We start from the raw sequence: 14706 nt of genomic DNA, 5'->3' as shown, positions 1-14706 counted from the left end.
CAAAAATACTGCTATATGTCGATTCTTATCCGATAAATCCGCCCTTCCACATGTGTCGTTAAAGGAATAAGCTTAGAAGGTTTTGGTTCAACAGCAATTTGTGATGTTAGACCCACATTTATCCCTTTATTTTTATGACATCGTTTTCTATCTCGCTAAGGAGCCGGTTTAGTATTCGCCATCCACCACAATATCCTCGGGGTGAAAAGTCATCCCGGCTAATCTGCAACTGCATTTCATTCAATCAGGACAAACTTTTATAACGGAAAAGTACAGTGAAACGGGGATAAACTATTAAAAAGATTAATAGAGTTTATCGGGCGAGTTTTACGGCGCTCGGGCACTAATGAATTAAACGACATAATATTATTTTAATGAGGCTAATTCGCTTCTAATAGTCCAAGGATTAAACATAAAGACGTGTTTAAAAGAAACCGGTACTTTTGATTCAAACGACTTTGAACAAACTTCTAGTCACAAACTGTTTTAACGCTGTGTTGCTATAATCTAAATATCCAAATCAAAATTTTAAATGAAACCTCAAGAACCGTAAAGAAAATTGAGTCAAAATTAAAAAAAAAAATATTTATTTACAATCAGTGTTCACATTTTGGAAAGAACAGTGCGTTTTGTGTTTTTATGTCTGTTTTGTTTTAGCGAAGGCTGATTGATAATGCTCTCAAGGTGAGTGAAAGGTATCTTCCATAAATGAAATAAAATCTGGTGGAATTAAAAGCTTTTTGAATTTACCTAAACAAGAATAAATTAATCTAAACAAAAACAAAAAATGTTCTACTTGTACGGTTCGTTTGAGTTGTGATTAGGGCATTGTCAAAGCTTGGGTAATACAATAATTTTAATTGCCTAATTGCCCTGAACCAGCTTGTGAGACACAACACTGCCATGGACCTAGGAACACGGAGTAGAGGGGCAACGAAGATACCGATAACCTGGCTAAGGAAAGTTCGATTAGGACACCTAATTGCCCTGAATCAGCTTTTGGTGTACCACACTGCCCTGGACCAGGAAGCAAAGAGTACAGGCACAACGAAGAAGCCGATAACCTGAATCTAATACCAACCATAATCTTTTTATGGTTTTTGTGGTTATCACACAGGCCTATACCAGAGAACATGGAGCAGAAAGGCAACGAAGGGGACGATAAATTGGCCAAGGAAAGTTCGATGACACCAATTTGGCCCTGAACACTTTTGTAGCATACCAAACTCCCAAAAACGGGATACATCCAATGGTTTCAATATAAGTTCTCTGTTCCAGGAAGGCGGCATGGGAAAAAGTTCATCATAGGGTATAAACCAACGTCAAAACTACTAAATATAAAACTAGAACAATAATTAGACTTCTCCCTGGACATTGCAGACTCCGGACGCTTATAGAATTGGAGCAGCAGAAGCTAGCCTGTGCTTATGCCAGTAAGAAGATGAAACAAAGGAACAGGTCCTCTGTGCAAAGGACTGTGAAAGAAAATCAAGGGTCTGAAGAGTACAGATGCACTTAATAACGCTTTGCGTCTGAAAAACCCTTACAGTTAACGAAGAGTACTGTACAATAATGGAATTAGTCGCGGTGCGTAAGGTCGTAATGATTTCCGATTCCTTTTTTAACTTTAACGTTAAGTTTGACCTAAAAATTGAGATATCACGAATGTAATTGAAAATAAGACTTTGGACAGTAGGAACATTTTGTGGATAACCTCGTGAAGTATGCGTCCGCCATATACAACATCCAAATGTATGTTCTCGTTTTTTAGGGCTGGAATGTTAGTAGGGCACTGTAGATTTCAGGGGCATATGAGACATAGACCCTGTCTCGTGCCAGGAAGCGGAAGAAACAGAGGAACTTGTTCTCTTTTGGTGCGAAGGCTTTAAGTGAGGTAGGCTGAGATTCCTACTCTCGGGAGATGAAAAGGATACATTATAAGCGTTGGAATCTTGTTAAAGTCCTAAGATTAATCAGGAGATTACCAATACTGATCGAGGTGAGCAGGTCCTAAAGAAGCAGACTCTTTTTCTAATCTAATATACTTATACGTCCTCAATCAAATAAACAATGAACATACAAATAAGGCCTAAGATATTCCATGGCTCATTAATTTGGGGGATTAAGCTCAATAAAAACAATCCACACAAAAATTCCTCTGAAGAATTTTCCAAGTTCCATACTACCTCTCTAACCTCACCATCTACAATAACCTCAACATCTCTTTGTTCAAGACTTCTTGAAGTTTCACCCTAACCCTTTCTTCCAAACCTTCTTTACTCACATCCCCTGAATCATCCACGTTGCCTTAAACGTTGAGCGAGAGACCTAGCCACTCAATATTCCTTTATCAGGGGATATACCTTCGGGAATAGTTCTGAACAAAGTTACAATGATGTGACAGGGTGCAAACAACATAAATTTGTAAGATGTATGAATCTATGTACAAGATACAACTTTTTTTAACGAAACCTCTTTCGTCAGCCCCGTATCTCATGGGCGTACAATATTCATAACTTCATACTTTTTGGATAGCCCCAATATCACCACTGATGAACTGACACATTATGCAGCAAGTTTGTTGAAATTTTAGTATTATTAGTAAGTGTACTAAGACAAAACAAAACTAGATGAGTCCTAAAACTGTTTATAAGTGGTTATGCGTTATTATATTTATCAGTTGACTCAAAACACAAGAAAGCATTGTCCTTCAGAGCCTTGTGTGAACTGAGATAATAAAACCTTAAACAAGAGTGAAGGAAGAATGGAAGCAGTTTGGTCGTTTCTAATCACGTGTTAGACCAAACCGCGAGGAAAGATCGGGGCAATGATTGTAAAGAAAATTTTGTAATTAATGATTAGAGAAACATTACCCGATGTATGTGACTAGGGTTAGCACATTGCTGGTTTAGAAGAAGGGATCTTCAAGAGAGCAAAGGATGTCATCGTTATTCGCACAGATGGTAAAGATGATTTTTCAGAAAAGATAGGAATGTCTGCAGACCAGGAAAGGTTCTAAGATGCTTCCTTGCATTGGAACTGATAGAGAAGAGCTACTGATAGAGAATGTATCTGTCGGTTAAATATGATTTTCTGATTAGTAGTTGGCGAAAAGTCTTGTCTCAAGCTTTTAGAGCATCTCGATCGAAGGGGCTTCACATTAGAAATAGACTGAGCCAGCACTTCTTGTGATAAGAGCAATAGCCTACAACGCGATGACACTGCTTAATAGAGTATTGAAAACGTCCGAACTGGCGGTCAGCAATAAGGTTTATGGCAAGGGGAGAATGTGCTTCAGTTGTTTTGCTAGGATTTCCCCCATTATTTTTTTATATATAATTGAAGGTTATGATGTCTATTAGGCTTTGAAATCATTCAGATGAGAGAAAATTTCCCCTGGGTGCGAAGTATGTCGTTCTAAGGACAGAATCGTAAATCTAGCTAGTGAAAAATACAATTTATTTAGGTAGGTATGTAGGTGTGTAAAAGAGAAAACTGTGTTATGGTTCCAGGCAAACCCTAAGTAAAATTGATCGAAGGATCGCTCCACGTTTTGAAGTATACTGGAGCAGTACTCCTTCCGCATGAGAGTACTAGCAATGTGAACAGTGAGATGGCACTGCTGAATAATGAAATTAGAACGTCTGAACTGGTGGTCAGAAATAAGGTTGATGAATGAAGGGGAAAATGTGCTTAAGCTGATGTTTTTTATAGGATTTTTATAATTATAGCCAACGAAATGTTGGATGATTGGAGGTTATATGTATTTTAGCCTTCGGAATCATACGGGTAAAGAGAAATCTCCTTTGGGGCAGGAAGTATTTGATTGTAAGGATAGAATCGTAAATTTACATAATGAAATGTACATATTTTTTAGGCAGGTCCAAGAATCTTTGCAGTGATTTGTCGAACCTTTTTTAACTAGTATACATTAGGGTCAGCAAAGGTAGAGAAGATGATGGTGTTTTTCTATGGTTCAATTGATGTAGAGATCATTTAGGTCAAGACGAGGACGTAAAACGTTGTTGTTCGTAAAACCTAGCCCGAGGTATCACGGCAAAGATGAGAAGGAACGGATTTACAGGTGCAAAAGAGATTTGTCCTCCGGAGTCAGCAAACGTGTTGCAATTGTTGTTATCTCAGGGTTGTTAATTGTGTCATAGATATTTGGTTAATAGTTGTGTGACAGTTTGTCATATGGATAACTGTATGTACATTGGTGTGATGTATTGGGCCTGGTTCGTATGTTTATCGACTCGCGTTTAACCAGCAGTCTTTTTGAGAAAACTGAAACCTCTGCTTTGTTCTGGTCTTTTGAGTCGGTTGTGTGCAGTCCAGGTCGTCTGTCAATCTATAGCCCAAGGTGGGACTACATTAGCTTGTAGGAGATGGGTGCAACGGTTATTCTTTGAAGGACATTGTACCTGTACACATCCGAACGGTGTTAATGATAGTTTCAGAAAGGGGAATGCCTGGGGTGTACGTTACGTAGGGAATGGGTCATAAGATACTTCCTTGATGAAGCTTTCAATAGTTTTATATAATGTCCCCAGATGGTTGACCTAGGTCATCTCGGCTCTAATATTTCGTCTTTTTTTTTAATTCGTACTTTTATGTCATTTTCCTTCGACCATTGCTCAGGTTGTGTTGACGGTATCATCAGCATAGGTGGTAAAGATAGTTTTAGAAAGGGGTTGGAATGTCTAGGGTGTATGCTATCTAGAGGATAGGTCATAAGAAACTTCCTTAATGATGTTTCCAATAGTTCTATTTTATAATGTCCGTAGCGAGGTCAACCAAGGTCATCACTGCTCTAATAATTCGGCGTGCTTCTTGTTAAACGTTGTTTTATGCGCTTTTTCACCTCTTCGACCACAACTCAAAAACTGTGATGGCGGTTTTCAACAGCTTAGATGGTAAGAATAGTATCAGACAGGGTTGGTGTGCTATGAAGAAAATCGTCATAAGATCCTTTCTTGATGTTACTTTAAAAAATATTTATAATGTCCTCAGCTTGTGTGTAACCTCGGAATAGTTGCGATCATAAGGGCTGCAGTAGTTTTTTAGTGCATTAGTCGGTTTTTCAGATGATTAACGAATGCGCTGCCAGTTACCTCTTGTTTATCTTCAATAATGGTCCTACGTACACTGGTGTGATGTATTGGCTATCTTTAGCGACTCACGGACCTCAATGTTTACTGGTTCTAAAATTAAACTAAAAATATTGACCGAATCGACGATCATAAATGGTTGCCATTAAAGAAAATTACAACACATTTATAAAGGATATCTTTAAAGCCTTTTGGAACATGATTTACAACGAATTATAAACCTGTATCAAAACAAGTCGAAGCCACGTATAAAAATCGGTTTCTACATTCCGCCTCGACATTTTGTTCTCTGTAAAAAACAAATAAATCCGAGAATATAAAAAATGTATGCTTAAAAGTTATCTATCAAGACTGAGTAGAGAAAGGGCGAAATATGAAGGGAGGCTATTTTTTAGACCATTACGTTTGTGATAGATACGGCGGTTGACCTCGTTCAATAGGAACTCTTCAAAACTCTTCAGCGATTCTGAGGTAAATATAATAAGCGATTGTCCATTTTCCGATATATGTATGAAAGATGGCATTTCCTTCCGCTCCATGTAAATGTTATTTGGATGAATACAAATTCACCTTGCTCGTTATTCTTGCACGCGCTGTCACCAAGGTACATTTCCTTCCCGATCATCAACTTTAATCACGCCATATTTGATTCAGTTGATAGGGCTATACGGTGAAGAAAATAAAAATCTTACATAAAAGAAAAAAACATTTCTTTATGAAATATAGCCAGAGAACTAGTCGTTCAAAAAGTTTTATAGAAATAGAATATCCCGTAGAAAAGACGTAAAGTATCAGTTTGTTGACTCTTTTCTCAAAAAGTTACGAGATCAGCATTCGCTGCTAACACTCAAAAAAGCACTGGATATTTCCAGGTGAAGTTTTTCCTTAGCATGCCACTGGTTTATTTGAAAAAAAAAATTATTTGCGTTTAATCTAACGGTCATAGGTATATCTGAACAACATGTGCCGAGAAAAAATCTTCCTAGAGGAGCCGGTAAATCTGAAACTTTCTTCAGCGGAGTTACAAAATGGGCCACCTGTAAAACGATTGAAATTTGGGTAATGGTAAAATCCAGAAAATGAATCCGAAACGAAACAATTTTTAACAGCCTATGATGGATCCCATTGATCATCTCAGAATGGAAGAATTTATCAAAACCGTTATCACATCGATTTTGATAATAAGTCATCACAAATTCATATAACCTGAATAACCTTAAAGTTGAATGTTAATTCCATATTCAAATCAAATTTTAAAAAGTAAACTTAAGTAAAGTAAAAGTAAAAAGTAAAGTACTAGCGTTTAGGTAATTTTTAATATCGATAACCAACTGAATGTGGTGGGTAAACAGTGTTGCCCTGGAGAAAGAACGAGGCGGGAGGAATCTAGACGAAATATCCCAAGGAGTCCAGCCAAATTGCTTAAATCTCTGCAACTTCGGCGCAAAAACTTGTAAAAAAAACAACTTTTCAAAATTCTGAGTCGAAATATAAAAAGTACAATTTGGATATTTTCAACTATTGTTTTATTACTACAATTATTTTATTATTCAATATGATAGTTATTAATAAAATACTACTGAAAACAATGTTAATAGGAAAGAAAAAAATAATCAGACAAAATGTCCCGGCCTCCCAACGAACTAAAAACAGTATATTTTTTCTGTATCTATAGATCTGTATAGATAGATAGATATATAGATATATAAATAAGTGAAATTTTATAATGTATCAGTATATTTTACAGGTGAAAATTGCAAAATTGGTCACAGCTTTAAAGAGATTTAATTTATTTTCAACGGCTTGCCCATAGAAAATAGCTTGACTTGTAATAAAAACAACCAAGTTCTTCTCATGTTTTCCTAGGCAATTTTTTTGTCAATTCCAAGGGGTGAAAAAGTTTTATGTTAATTAAAGATTCAGAACAAATCTGAAAAAATAGGAAGACGGTACTTTCAGTTAGGAGATTGAGAATATGTATCACCAAGGGGATAAAGTTGGCAAACAGTGTTGCCCCAGAGAAAGAGACAGGTGGATAAAATCTAGATGAAATATCCCATAGCGTCAAATAAAATCCTCGGATTTCTGCACCCTCAGGAAAAAGTGAATAAGATTGCAAATACGCAAATTTTTTAAATTTTAAATGTTTCGTAACAAAATAGAATTATCCAACGTTTCGAAATGTCTAAAATGCACGTTGCGTTTAAAAGCAAATGGCATAATCGACATAATCAATTATTTTCACTAATTTCGTGGTCCGCTTGACCAATTACTATATTACAATTAATTAAGGTTTTTAGTTGCGATAAAAAAGTCAATGGCACGAGCGGGATTCGAGCCCACGATCTTCGGCTAGATACGCCGCTGCTCTACCACTTGAGCTATCGTGACCTCGATCCACTCGGACACCAACCTCCCATCTCAAAATTCAAAAGGTGCGGTTGAGATGGGAGGTTGGTGTCCGAGTGGATCGAGGTCACGATAGCTCAAGTGGTAGAGCAGCGGCGTATCAAGCCGAAGATCGTGGGTTCGAATCCCGCTCGTGCCACTGACTTTTTTATCTCAACTAAAAACCTTAATTAATTGTAATAATCAATTATACTCAGGTTGTCAGGTCTAACTGAAATATGCAGTTATATCAAAATTCGATTTATCCAGTTCCCCGAGGGTGCAGAAACATTCAGGTTCGAAGTAAATTTGAATATTTTCGAAAATTAGAATGTTAATACGGTCTCATTGGAATCAGAAACCTGGAACGCAACTTTTACGAAATCTGATCACACTTTACGAAATTTCTCATTCTTCTAATTCCTACGATGTGTTGCACTCTTTAAACCTGAAACGAAACACCGACACGCTAATAATTAACAAAAGTTTGCTAATAAATCGACACTCCAGTCAGAATTAATACGCTTTATTTCTCCCTCAGATTACAACCTCGGCCAGTTAATCGCTGGAAACAAACGAACAATTATTTATTCACGCAAGAATTTCTCTACAGCCGAAGCTAACGTTGAGTAGGTAGGTATATGTTTGAAACGATCAACAAACCGACTTGAAATACGACCAGTAGTGTATCAATTGTATATTAAATCCTCTGCAGTTTAAACGTTTGTACATTACAATTTGTTTGCTAGGTGTTTACGCGTGGATATCAGTGCTGTTAACAATAATTATCCCTTCTACCAATTTAATGGCTGAAATGAACCAGAATGTAAGATAATCAATAACGTGTTTGTTGTACGCTGACACGTAGGTGTACCTTTCGTTTTCTTCGTTAAATTCCAATTACTGCCTCTCCTCCACACCGCAGAATTTGTGTGCTTAAACACATTCAAATTAAATTGTACTGACTGTTAAATACTAATTAGAGTTGAAGTATCTCGTTTGGTGGTTGTATTAAATTTTACACGTTTGAAGACATTTTCACTGTTTAAATCGTGACCTTTTAACACGGTTGTTTTCTTTATCAACAATATAAGGTTTCGTGGTCCGATTGACCAAATAAATGATTTTCGATTAATTTATGCTTTGATTGAGATAAAAAGTCAGTGCCACGAGCGGGATTCTGAATACGCCGCTGCTCTAACCAGTTGAGCTATCTTGACTTCGATCCACTCGGACACCAACTCCCCATCTCAACCCACCTTTTGAATTTTCCCTCCTTTTTGCCATTTTTCAAATGTCGTGCAATCTATTTGATTCTCGGCGACAAACGAAATGGCCAAGGAGAGCTTTAGTGAAGTATACTTCATTTTCCTTATTACATCTGTTAGGTTTCATGGTCCGATTGACTAAATAAATAATTTTCAATTAATAGAGATAAATATTAAAAGAAATAATGAAATCAACTTTCTAGATATGACAATAATTAGAAATTTGATAACATTGTAGAATTTAAAATAATTACAATTAAACATTTAAAAAAAGGTGGGGTTGAGATGGGTAGTTGGTGTCCGAGTGGATCGAAGTCACGATAGTTCAAGTGGTTAGAGCAGCGGCGTATAGAGCCGAAGGTCGTGGGTTCGAATCCCGCTTGTGACATTGACTTTTTTATTTCAACTAAATACCTTAATTAATTGAAAGATATTAATTGGTCAAGCGGACCACGAAAACTAGTGGAAATAAACACAATAATTAGAAAGTACTACCGATCTGTGCTCTGCCTTTCTCTTGGGGGGGGGGGGCTGGATTGTTTTTCGGGCCGTTGTCTCTGCCGGCTCTTCGCCCTGGCATTGTGGGCGTTCTTTCAACAATCTGAGGTGCCTTCGTGAGGTTAGCAAGCTAAGAAAACAGGAGACAAAATATGACAGAGCCAATGACAAAGATGGGAAAAAAACAAAGAAATTTTGTTTAAAACAGAGAGTGCCAGCGATAACCTCTTGTTTTTTATCGGCCCATAAATAGTACATACATAAATGGTACACGATGTTGTTTTGTTATCGACCAACTATGATACATTTTAGATTTGAGAATTTATTGGGTATGTAGTCCTTGAATTAATTACAACACTGGGCTACACGTACACCAAGCTATTGACTCTACATTTGGCCATCTTCAGGGTAATGTATGTAGTAGTAAATAAAAATAACAACGTAAGAAACTTTGACAGTCAAAGATTTAAATTTGTATTTAATACAGCATCTCTGTACCCGACGTATATTTCGTCGGATTATTTCCGGTTTTCTTTTATGCCAACATTTTCTACTTATGGAACCATGGTTCTAAGGTATGGAGTTGTCTTGGAGGGTTGGAACTGGTAGAAAAAAGTCGAGATTTATAGGGAGACTTTATGCCAGCAAATGCAAAGGTGAGTGGGTTAATGTGTTGGGGGAAATTTTCTGTATATGATAAAAAGTAACGGACATTAGATGTTCCCTTGAGGAATAATATTTCAACTGTAATATAAATTCGTTTTGATCCCGACTACAATCAAGCAGTGCGAAGTGGTTCAAGAATCTTTATGACAACTTTAGGTCCAACATAGTTATTCAGGTTGTATGTTGGTATGGCAAGTTTTGTCATCTTGAATCTTGAACGTCTGGATGTGACAGGAAGTGGTCGCAAAATATTTCAACTCGTACTTTTATGTAATTATTTTCTTCGATGGCATTAATGTTTAATAATAATTCTGGAAGGTTGACGCCGAATTTTGTCGCACAGAGTCTCCCCATTTTATATTTAGTAATTCCCTTGGTTTCGGATACATTTTCTCAACGTTGACACCACTCGCAATTCAGTAATTCGTTAAATCGTCGCCTCGGTCTGAAATATACGGGCTAGATAGCGGGTTCAGAGGTGAAATAATCAACTAGAGACTTCTTAACTGATTTTGTAATTAATTTTCACTAAGATAGGAAGGGAACTGCGGCCATTTGCCTTTACGCTCCGGCTAACCTTTGCTAAATTGCATTCGCCTAATTTTGTAACTTCAAAGCCTACAAGGCTAGCTTGGAAGCTAACTTGAAGACGAATTAGTGTTAGCAGCGCTTAGCATCGAATCACGTAGATTTTTAATTACCTCATTTAACCATTTATATCTTACTCAGTTTACTGTTAGTTAATTATAGTTTAAAAAAAATGAAATAGTACTGAATTGTTTTGCCCTTATAAAATTAATTAAACAAAACTAATTCTTATATTAAACCATATTATTTAAATAAACTTGAATATATGCTCAAATCGTCTTTTAGAGAATCCCCATGAAAAAACATAATATATTATTAAACGTTTTACTTTGAAGGAAATAGCCAAATGAAATCCAATCTAAATTGTAGGAAAGATTCAGGATTCGACCTGGTAACATGAAAAATTTCGAAAAAACTTACCAAAAAATGGATTTTAAAATTGAGGAATTTTGTTTAACGCAGCAATGAGACATAGGTATAGCCCTCATGTCTGGAAAGTTGCTGAGATCACCATGTTAGTAAAACCAGGTAAACCACCGCGCGAAGTTTCCTCCTACCGCCCCATTTCATTGTTTCCAGTCATCTCAAAATTATTCGCAAAAGTTTTGGATTCAGAGGAAAGCACTCAATACACCTTTAATCACTGATATTATAGAGAAAGCTCTAGAAGATAAAAATATTTGTTCAGCTTTGTTCCTAGACGTATCGCAATCCTGTGACAAAGTTTGGCACGAAAACTTAATACATAAGCTAAAAGAATTCTTAAAAACAGTACGTCGAACTTTAGTTATTATGTTATGTTTATCTTCTGACTGTTCCGACGACAGAATACACTGAATCGTTGGGAATGAAGGCTGGTGTGCTACAAGGTAGCATCCTAGGCCCCGTGCTGTTCTTGTTACATACAACAGACCCACCGATGGAAAACAACCTTCGCAACATTTGCCACACAATTGCCCTCTTAGTTGAAAAATATATCCACGCATCCACGAACCGACTGCAAATGGCAGTCAACAGCATCCATGAATGGACAGAGATTTGAAAGGTCAAAATAAATCCGGACCAAAAATCGGTGCGTGTTAATTTCTCAAATAGAAAATTATTAGAAAAACCAATCATCTGTAATGTAAAGAAGTTCCTTCCCTAAATTCAGTAAAATATTTTAGCGTGTCCATAGATAAAAAGAAAAGCAAAGAACATGATTTCAAATAACGTCAACTTTATAGGTTGCTGAGGAGGAATTCCGGGAAAGCAGTGCAAAATAAAATAATTATTTATAATTTCATATTAAAAACTACGATTATTTGGAGATCGTGAGGTGCGGTCTGGTGTGACGTAGGTTTTAGAAAAACATTTTCTTTATCGTGCCAACGTTTTGATCTTTATTGAGATCACCTTCAGGACTCAATAAAGATTGAAACGTGGGCACGATAAAGAAAATGTCTTTCTAAAACCTACATCACACCAGACCGCACCTCTTCAGATCTCCAAATACTCACTGGCTAACGATCATTAAACACCACACATTAAAAAATACGTAAATAAATGGTATACAACTTTGGGGGTGTACCAAAAGAAGCTATACAATCATTCAACGGTACTTTAATTTAATAGTTCTACGAAATAAGGTAGATACTCCTTGGTATGGAAGGAGCATTGTATGTTTGCAATCTCGGCAAATACAGANATTTTTCACTGCGTTTAACATTTTTTTTGTGATTATTCGGAGATCGCGAGATGGGGTCTGGTGTGTCGTAGGTTTTAGAAAAACATTTTCTTTATCGTGCCAACGTTTCGATCTTTATTGAGATCATCTTCAGGGCTCAAAGTGTTTGTTTTCTGCGTAATGGTGCCATTCTTGTGTGATGTGTTGAGAGTGCTAGTGAGATATTGTTATAAAATTGTTCAACGCAGTGAAAAATATTTTAAAAAAAAGGACGTACATTCAAGATTTTTTCCTAAATTGATACAATTATGAGATATCTCACTAGCATTCTCAACACGACACAATTACGCAGAAAACAAACACTTTGGGACCTGAAGATGATCTCAATAAAGATCGAAACGTTTGCAAGATAAAGAAAATGTTTTGCTAAAACGTACGTCACACCAGACCGCATCTCACGATCTCCGAATAATCATTGACTAACGGTCCTAAACACCATACATTTCACACACACAAATTTCATTAGTGCCTAATTTGGGTAATAAAATTCAGAAACGGATAACATATTTAAAGGTAATTTATTAAGAGATACAAATCTCACATATTTAATCAACTATATGCACAACGCCAGATGTATGTAAATTCTCTTTGCGCCACGTCTTTTTAAATAAGGAAATTCCGTAAGGTCGTATCGCTTGAGAAAATTGCATCCGTTGCGAAAAAAGTAAACATGGCGTCTTGTCCTATCTTATCGTACGGCATGCTGTTTAATAACATCTTCTAAATCCGGTTTATAGCGACATTTAAGAGGGGATTAGGTACAGAAAAGGCGTAAAACGTGTTGTGGAAAAAAAAGGAAAATCATGTTGTTTAAACCAAATATTAAAATACTTGCAATATTTATATGTTATCCTTATGACAAAAATAAACTGCAATAGAACAGATTTTAAGGAAGCTTCGAAAAAGTTGGAATGCTAATTATTTACTCCTACATTCTCAGGCGAAAAGTTTAAGAATTAACTAAAACTCCTGAACTTTTCCTTTTATACACCATGGTTCAATTATCGCATAGAAAAAGGCACTTTCTTCTCTGCCTTATGATAAATTTCGCCTAACCCCATAAAAAGGTAAAGCTAAAATGAACATTGAACAAGAAAAATGTCTTATTAAACTTTTAACAAGCAAATGCCTAGGGCTTCTTATATCGATCTATTATTTAATATACATTCTTGCTTATTTCCCACACTGCTACTACTACTACTCCGTGGCGCTGCAGTCCTTCAAGGGCCTTATCCTAGAATACTAGTCCAGTCTCTTCTGTCCTACATGCATCACCTCCATCGTCCAATCAGCATCTTTCTGAAGTCGTCCTCGACGTCCAACCATCACTTTCTAGGCCTTCCCCCGCCTACGCTTAACTTAGCTTAACAAAATAAACTTCTTTTACAGCCCTGTCCTCGGACATGCTTTTATTTTCAGCCAATATCTAGCCTAGTAAAGAAAAAAAAATTCAACTACCAGGTTGTACGAATTTGGTCGTGACCATTCATGCAAACTGCGCCTTAGATCTTCCGGAGCACTTTTCTACGAAGCGCCTCAAAAAATCATCGTCCGCGCACGTCATCTTCCACGTTTCAAAGCTATAGAGTACCACTGGCTTCACTGTCGTTCGATAGACTCTCAATTTCAAATGGCGGCTGAAGATCTTCCCCGAGTCAAAGTAGCACCTGTTTCTTCTGGCGAGACTTGCCCGGATTTATTCTTTCATACTGTTTTCTTCGATAAGCAGGGCCCAAGTTATTTAAGGGCCTTGCAGCGTTCATAAGCATAAGAAGCGGAAACGACTTGCTCTTGACCTCGTCATCGTCTTGATATGATTAATGACCAAACCCATTCCAGCTTCAACCTTAACAAACCCTCTTCAAGCTCCCTTAAATTCCAGGCAACCATGTCAATATCATCAGCATATTTTGAAAGTTAAATCATATTCTACGCATTAAGAAGTAATATCAAAATAAAAGAAGAACATCAAACAAGACACATCAGTCGGGGCCTCCAATATTCCACCCAATTGATTTTTTTCTCGATAAAAGAAAATTCTGCCCTTAATTTGTCTCATTGTTTTAACAAATAAATATTTGTTTATGCTATGTTTTAAATAGGGAATATCAATTAGAGGGCCAAAATCCAATCCAAAACAAGGATAAAGTATTTTTCAATGTTTACTTTTTACGGAATTTAAAACGTTTATTTAGTCTCATTTGTATTCTGAAGCAATAAACTGTCTAGTTTCATCTTTGGTTGTTTAATTTCAAGTTTTAAACATGAAAATGCCAATTAGTGCTGAGGATGTTTCGCGTGGGGTAGCACTTATTAATGTTGTACCACAGGTATGCGGCTATTGCCATCGGAGTTCTCTTCGAAACTCTGCGAGGCGCCGTTGACCGTTTTCGAGAAACTGAATCGTACCACAGAAGGTCCGGTTCTGAACGCCCTAGAGTAACAGAACCACAGGATTGTT

General features: G+C 36.8%; 1 non-coding gene across 1 annotated transcript; it reads left to right on the top strand.

Moving 5' to 3' along the window:
* The first annotated feature begins 9081 nt into the window (after positions 1–9081).
* On the top strand, positions 9082–9155 carry Trnay-aua. Its single transcript has one exon. It is a non-coding gene; the product is annotated as a tRNA-Tyr (tRNA).
* The last annotated feature ends 5551 nt before the right edge of the window (positions 9156–14706 follow it).

The sequence above is a fragment of the Cimex lectularius genome, unplaced genomic scaffold (assembly GCF_000648675.2).
Source record: "Cimex lectularius strain Harlan isolate CLEC.00 unplaced genomic scaffold, Clec_2.1 scaffold60, whole genome shotgun sequence".
NCBI lineage: Eukaryota > Metazoa > Arthropoda > Insecta > Hemiptera > Cimicidae > Cimex > Cimex lectularius.
This window is presented reverse-complemented; position numbering and strand designations above follow the sequence as displayed.